Genomic DNA, 8,643 nt, shown 5'->3' on the forward strand with positions numbered 1-8,643 from the left:
TAGTTTTGCTACGGTTTCGAGATAAATACATTAAAACATACATAGATGCACATCATTAAAACAATTTGAATATGTTTGCTACAGATTTGAAATAAATACATTGAATCATACACAGATGCAAAACATTAAAACAATTTGAATATTTTTGCTACGGGTTTGAGATAAATGCATTAAAACATACTGGCCTGGTAAAGTTTTTACTGGCCTGGTAAAGGCTTCACGCACGCCTGTCACAGGCTTAATCTTCGACTTTCGCCAGTGACTAAGTCCGGGCCAGGATAGGGGATGGGTAAGTTTGAGGTGGGCAGAATTTGGAATAAAATAATTAGTGGTCGGTCAAAGACCTAAGTCCTAAAGTGAAAAACCTGCTAATTCTACACATGTCTGGACTGAGAAATTAAATCCCAAAAGTATTTGTGAATGCTCGGCCTAAAAGGTTTTAAGGTGATTTGAGCAATTCAAAGGGCGCCAAAGTAAAGTGCGTTGGACTATTTAAAAAAAAAGAAAAAAGAATAAGAATTTTGAATTGCGGCCAAAAAATTTAAAGTCAAAGTAAGCCCCAAAAAAGGAGGTTAACTGTCCTAGGTAGGGTTGCGCCGCGGGACTCATGGCGAGCTGATGGGCTGTTCAGGTCTGAAGTTGGGGAGTCCTTCAGTCAGGTAGACGTGGTACTTGTCTATGACTCCAAGGTAGTCGCCTTCCAATACCATCTTTAGAATACAGTGGATGGTCGTATTGTCCATGGATGGCATCATGAGTCCCTGCCTGAACAGCCCGTCCCGCTCTGCTGTCACATAGAGTTTGTCCCAGGGGATGGCTCCTTGTTTTCTGGTACTTCCCTTGGCTGTTTCGAAGCTGGCGCCATTGTGTGTCATCCCACGGACCGTTGATTTGCACCTGGACAAAATCCCCCGGAACAACAAGCCTTTTCTACCAGGGTCAACACAATTGCACGAGTCTCCCCTGGGTTGTCATGCCACGACCAGAAGAGGTCAGGCCCTTTCTAAAGGGCCCTATGGGCAACCCAGGGAGACACCACAGCATCTTAGAGGTCTAATTAACGAGCTACTCTCGATTCACTAATGTCAAAACCTATACTAGCTCTGCCAATTACTTTTTGACCGACCGTTCAAAATTGCGCCAAATTTCCTCAATCAAAATTGCGCACCTTTTCTCTTTGGCATATAATTGCTCCATTCAAAATTCCATAACACCCCCCCCCCCCCCTCCACCACCACCACCACCACCACCACCACCACCCGCCTTCTGCTGGTGCTCTCCCCCCCCCCCCTCGCGACACCTTTCCTGTCATGGACGGAGGAGCCGGCTGTTGTGCCCATTACAGGCGTGCGCTACAACAGCTTGTTCTGAATGTGCATGTAAAACCCTATGACCTGACCTGACCTAAACAGAAAATAACAACAAAGTTCCTAAATCAGCTACTGGTTAATTTATTAGGATACAAAACATCTGTTGACACCGGATGCAAATTCAAGAACAAAAGAACCTTTCATGTAGTAATTAGGTAAGTAATTAAACACTAATTACGGTTTAAACGGCGTGCGGTCACCGACCATCTGGCACGAGGGTAATCAGGGTCAGATGAGAACCAGCCAATCAGATGCCGGGGGCATGGCGGGAAGCTGCGATGTACATCTTGGACACTGTAGACGCAGCCAATCGGAGGCCTGGTATACGGCGTGGTAACTACATGTACGATAGCACGACTGCCGCGCTTAGTCTTGTGGTATTTAGTGCTAGCATAGAATGAATGAATGAATGAATGAATGAATGTTTAACGACACCCCAGCACGAAAAATACATCGGCTATTGGGTGTCAAACTATGGCAATGCAAATAAATAAAGTGATGATCAACATCAATATAAAAATTCAAGGTTTAAACAAAAACAGTGTAAAGAACTGTGCAAAAACACAAATATCACAGAATCTTACAGATACTGAATCTTACTCAAAACTTCAATTTTGTGCTGTATTGCCATTCTCAAAGAGAATATTACACCCCTGCACCACGGTGAGGTTACAGCACACGCAGGGGCAGCATAGAATGAAGAATATTTAATCTCAGTTTACTTTATTTTTAATTTTAATCAACATGGTGGATGATTTAGAATTTAGTGAATGGGCACATTCATTGGGGCTTAAGGCAGAAAGCCGTGACAAGCTTGAGCAGATTGGTTGCGCTGAATTTCGCGTAATACAGTACATGGCGGATACGATGATAGACAGTGTCGGTTTGACCATGGGACAAGCCATCTTACTAAAGGTGGGCGTTAAGGCATTTTGCAAGAAGACACCACCTTCAAGTGGAGATCCCCAGCAAGATTTACTAAGATCGGCTCTGGACAACATGGAAGCTATGTCTCGAATGGCAACGGGGTTGACGTTCGACCAAGTCCAACAACAGCAACAACCTTCTCAAACCGGACAGACACCAGTAATGGACACATCAGCAGTTGGCAGAATGGATCAAGATCCCACCGTGTTCCTTCGAATGGATAAAGGTGAGAAACCTTCAGAAATTATAGACGTCATCAAACATTAACAAATTCTTTCAACCTAAAACGGCTCTAGAATTGTTCTTGAGGCAGGACCCAAACGACCCCGCCTAGAATCGGTGACGCTAGAACAATGGGGGGCCGCCAACACAAGAATTATGTATGCCTTGAAAAACGAGGAGAAATTATCTGGTCTTGAGATGGACAATTACATGGCATACACAGTAAAAATATTCGAGTTCGCGGAACGCTTTGAATGGCCCTCTGTGTTACTGTATGACAGAGAATACAGATATCTGTAGGTGAATTATAAATTTCCCTGGGGTGCAGATTCCCAACATCTGTCTACAATAATATTGCGGAACAAGATGTCGACGCATGCACGTGTGGGAGATTCTTTACGACCACAGTACGCGATCGGTAATCAGCACAACAGGCGTTTCCAACAGACTGATGAGCCGTGCCGGCAATACAATATGGGTACCGGCTGTACGTTTGGTGGACGGTGTAAATTTAGACACGTGTGTTTAATTTGCAAGGTGGCAGGACACCCTCAACATCAGCACAACACTGGATATGCCGAGCCCGCGGACCCAGCATTAAATGTCTGTCAATTACGTAATTGTTTAGATGTGTGGGACACAGAACTCGAGAACGATGCAGATAAGGATTTTATTATTGAGGGTATTGGCAATGGCTTCAGGATTACAGACGTGGGGTCAACACATAAAAATGTCAGCTGTGAAAACTACGAATCGGCGACTAGCAACAGACTGGTAGTTGAACCACAAATAAACACTGAACTGGCAGAGGGGAATTATGTCATAACCTCAGTGAAACCTATTATAGTGAGTGCCCTGAGAGCCATACCAAAACCTGGCACAACAGAAATACGCATTATTCATGACTGTTCAAGACCTCTAGGAAATGCTGTCAATGATTATGTCATAATAGAAAAACAAACTTTCCAAACAGTTGAACAAGCTACTAAAGAAATAAAACAAAACTCTTTTATGGCAAAAGTCGATTTAAAAGGTTTAAAATGGAAGTTTTCAGGCGACTGTCATACCACCTATATGTATGACACTCGTCTACCCTTTGGCAGCAGTGCGTCACCTGGAATATTCCATCGTATCACCCAGTCCGTACGACGCATGATGATCAAAAAAGGATATACAGGATCTGTATGCTATCTGGACGATTTTCTTTTAATTTGCGAAACGTACAACGAATGTCAAGAAGCCTTAAACATCCTCCTAGCCCTCCTTCGCAAACTGGGATTTCTGATAAATTGGAGAAAAGTTGTTGGTCCCACCCAATGTATAACCCTCTAAAACCCTCACTATGGAGTTACCTGACGCAAAAATTGAGGAACTTCAGCAGCTACTCGGTGACTTCTTTAACAAGAAAAGAGCAACAAAAAGGCAACTACAGAGTTTGGCAGGAAAACTCAACTTTGCAGGCAACGTGGTCCGCGGGGGGAGAACATTCCTTCGGCGTATTCTCGACGCTATCTCAAATATGCAGCAACCTCATCACAAGGCAATTTTAAGTGATGAATTTCGGCGTGATATTACTTGGTGGGAAAAGTTTTTAAAACGTTTTAATGGGAAGAGTTTTTTCCTGGACAATAAAGCGGTAATAACAGTGCACACGGATTCTTGTTTGGAGGGATGTGGTGGAACATATAATAACGACTGGTTTTACGTAAACCTTCACAAAGATTTCCCAGTAGCTTCCACACTCCATATAAACAATAAGGAAATCCTAGCAGTACTGTTCTCGGCCCGAAGGTAGGGCCACCTGTGGCGCAATAAGCAGGTGATAATATACACAGACAGTGTTACTGCAAGAGCGGCAATAAATAAAGGAACTTCAAAGAACCCTAATACCATGCATGCTCTAAGGGAGTTGTTTTGGTTGTCATCGTTAAACAACTTTTATCTAAAAGCTATACATATCCAGGAAAAACTGAATATTGTAGCGGACTTAATATCTAGAATACATTGCCCAACAAACGTGTTCAGTTGGTGTAGCCAGTTGGTAGGGCTGTCGCATGTTCAGCCAATAACACCAGTGCATTTATTATACAATCACATGTCCTCTTCTACTCTGAGTTTTCTCCTTTCACAGGTGATCAAGTGGTTTTGGAGAAAGCATTGGATAGTGAACTCGCAAACTTCAGAGCTTCTGCCTTCTCGGACAATATCAAAAAGACATACGACACCCATCGACGGGCGTACTATAAGTTTTGCTGTCTATTAGGGTATGAACCAGTGCCGGCGTCACCGGTACTCGTGGCTAGATATGCCACCTTTCTAGCTCGAACACTGAAGTTTTCGTCTATCAAACAATATCTTAATATTATTCAACACATTCATAAGGAATGCGGGTTTCCTAGCCCACTGCAAGATAACTATATTTTGAAAACGACCGTATCGGGCATCAAACGACAAAAGGGTGATGCGGTGTCTAGAAAACTACCTATTACCCCAGCTATTTTGTGCTAAATTTATGAAAGTCTTGATATGCAATGTTTGGATGATGCTATGTTCTGGGCAGTGTGTCTCACTGCGTTTTATGCACTGCTACGGAAATCTAACTTACTACCAGAAAAGTCCGAAGATTTTAATCAATTACGCCACCCAACCAGGGCGGACTTTACCTTTTATCACTGGGGAGCTGTTATGTCAGTGGGCTTAACAAAGACTATACAGTTTAAGGAGCGGGTCCTCTCTATACCCCTCCCCTATTTGCCGAGTCACCCCCTGTGTGCGGTATCGGACCTGATGCGAGCCTTCTCTTTGGCCAACGTACCAAACAGTCATGCTCCAGCTTTCTTAAGCCACACGTCCACTAGAATTAGCCCCTTACTATATAGTTCCTTCTTGGGCAAACTTAGGAAGGTATTAACGGATATTGGATATCCAGGGGATCAGTACACCGGACATTCATTTCGCAGGGGTGGGGCAACTTGGGCCCTTCAAGCTGGACAGATGGTGATTGGAAAAGCGATGCCTATCTGGCTTACGTGGAGGTGCCGTTCCAGTCCCGACTCGCCGCTATGACTGTTTTAGTTAAATCTCTACCTTTAATGCCATAGAATAACAGTTTAGATATACACAAAAACTATGGCCTACAACGTAATAATTATTCTAAAGTACCCCTACTGGCTACTTGTTTGTGGGTAGATTGGAAGCTTAGATTCCTACGGCATCTTTTTGATGGGCAGTATAATGCAATGGGCTTTTATGCCGGAAATAAAGCAACCAGTTTACCCATGAACATCTTGTTGTTGTTATTACTGCATTAGACAAACATAGTTTAACTCTGTCAAAAACCGGCGCGCGATCTTGGCCCTATACTGTCTACACCGGCATGCGATCATACCTACTGTCTGCCAGTGGTCACCTTTTAACAATGACGGCAGTTTCCCAGTAATTAGGACACCACAGAAAGTGTTATGAAATGTCGCGCCTCTGTGAAAGCTTAACAAACAATGAACAGCATTTGTAGTAACGGGTGTAGGTAGCAAGATAAATCGTATTATTATTTGCATGTGTTCATACCTGCATTGCATCATACCGATCTGTCTAAGACAATAAATTCAGATCCCTATTTTATGTGATGTTAATCAATAAAGTAATGTTATTTATTCTGCTTGTTGTTTTAAATGCGTTCTGATCTGAACACATATTTGTATAACAGTCAAATGTTAATATCCCACTTTCAAAAGTTGGGTCTGAACTTGTGTCCTGCTGTTCACAGGTAGGTAGGTAACTAGGTTGACGTGCTTATATACCACTTCCTCACGAACTGAGGTACCATTAGAGTAGATGTACAAATGTGTTAAGACCAAAATGTCCAAACTAGCGTTTGTTAAGAATCAGCTGTTTTTCTAACATTCCATTCCAATATTTATTTACATGCTCATATACCACGAAGGTTTCAAGCATGTCTGTCCTGGGCATAATCTCTGGCCTTTGCCAGTGACTAAGTCCAGGACAGAAAAGGGTGGGGGATAAGTTTGAAGTGGGCAGATTTTGGAATACGAATTTAGTTGTGTCCAGCGACTGCGCGGACCGACTAGTAGACACCGAAAATGAGCCGTGTTCTGACTGGCTGAATTTCGATTCCTTCGGGTCTAACTAGAAAAAGCTAAAGTCTACGGAGAATAACTGCACCTAACATCATGTCCGGACTAAGAATTTAAACCCAAAGATAAGTTTGACTGCTCGGCCAAAGAGGTTTTAAGGTGATTTGAGCAATTGAACGGGCGCCAAAGTAAATTGCGTTGGACTATTTATAAAAAAATAAACATAGAGATTTTGAAGCTCGATAGAAAACGTTTAAAGTCCAACTAAGCCCAAAAAGGAGGATACCTGTCCTAGTTAAGGTTGGTTTCTCGGGGATCCTGGAGTTGCTCGGAGTGACGGCAGCTGATCTTTTCGCTGGCGTAAAGCCTGTACAACCGTGGAGTAACCGGGGCCGCAGACTGCACTGAGCATCTTGTGAAGAGATCTGTTATCAATCTTCCAGAACAAGACGCACTGTCTGTAGATCTGCTCCCTCCGATGGGTCACGATCACTCCCGGCGTATTTCCAAAGGTCTTATGATGGATTTCGTAGCTGCTGCCGTCCTCCATTGGCTTCCAGTCAATGTTGGCGTATCCTCCCCGGAGTTTGGTTGGTTGAGTGGTGTCCCCTTGCATGTATGGGTGGAGCTGATGTCGAAGTCCACCCAGGGCCAGGCTCCATTCGTCCTCGTCCTCGTCCTCGTCCTCATTCTCTTCCTCTTGTAGGGGGACGGCTTCAGGCGGCGGCTTAGTCTTTGCTGGTTGGGTGGTCGGTGATGACGCCTTCCTTTTTGGTGCCGCCACCGCAACAAATCCTGGTGACGACTCAACGGGAGCGGTCGTTAGAGTTGACCGCTGCACCGGAGTCGTCGATTTTGGAGTGGAGGTCCATTTTGGTGGTGTCCTACTGGCCGGCTGGCACATCGCAATGTCCATTTCCGAGTAGGGCGGGTCCGGGGATGCGGGTGCCGATGGCTGTCGCGTCCTCTCCGGAGAACTCGGTGGGGGCGGCGACGCAGAAGGGACCGCCACTGGCGGTTGAGCCGCCAGCTTTGTCCCCTCCTGAGCCGTCCCCAGCACGGGTTTCTTCCTTCTCCTTCCTCTTCCCGTTCCTCCGGTCCTCTTCTTTGGAGGCGGGTCTCCATATATCAAGGACACGGTTGCCCGTGACCCGGTATAGGTGACCCGAAACTCCAATAAGGATCCAAAGTTGGCTATCAGTCCCCCCAGGTGGGGGGGGGGGGGTAAGTCGAGAGCGCACTGACACACGTCTAGTCTCATCGAGAGTCAACTGGAGAAAAAAGGTTTTTCTAACAATCATTCTCTGCTGTCGGCATGTTAAAAACAGTATGATCGCTAAAAATATATACAAATTTCTCAACAGGCTATTGGCTTTACTTTAGTAATCATCAGTGTAGTTCAAATTATCGAAAATTACAGATTCGTTATTTAGTGTACAATAAATAGATGGGGACATATTCTATAACCGTACCCACTAATGTATACCAGTATATACATACATGGATACACCTACACAAAAGTCATATGTATGAATGTTTAATTGTGTACACATTTACAAGCTAGTGTTGGTACATTTTCATACATCCATCCATGTATAGACCACTAATATATGATTACATTATTTTATATATACAATATTAGCATACACTCATTCTCAATGACATATATGATTACATTTACTAATGTATACATCCACATATAGAACTAGTCATTGATGTACATATACTAATATAAATCTACACATTCAGAATCACTGTATATGTACATCTACTGGTACACCTTTATGCACTGATGCAAACACAGAGAGATACATACTCAGTCCATTGACATTATACATTTGTAATTCATTTATGAATACATTTACATACATGTAATATTATACCAAGCTACACAGTCAAAATAGTATATGCACGTTTCTGGTACATCTTTACAGATGCATGTACCGGTGTATACACACATGCAGTTAATTGTATTTACACATATACATCTACACATACATATACATTTACACACAGAGTGATACATGCTT

Source organism: Gigantopelta aegis, chromosome 1, assembly GCF_016097555.1.
Source record: "Gigantopelta aegis isolate Gae_Host chromosome 1, Gae_host_genome, whole genome shotgun sequence".
Classification (NCBI taxonomy): Eukaryota; Metazoa; Mollusca; class Gastropoda; order Neomphalida; family Peltospiridae; genus Gigantopelta; species Gigantopelta aegis.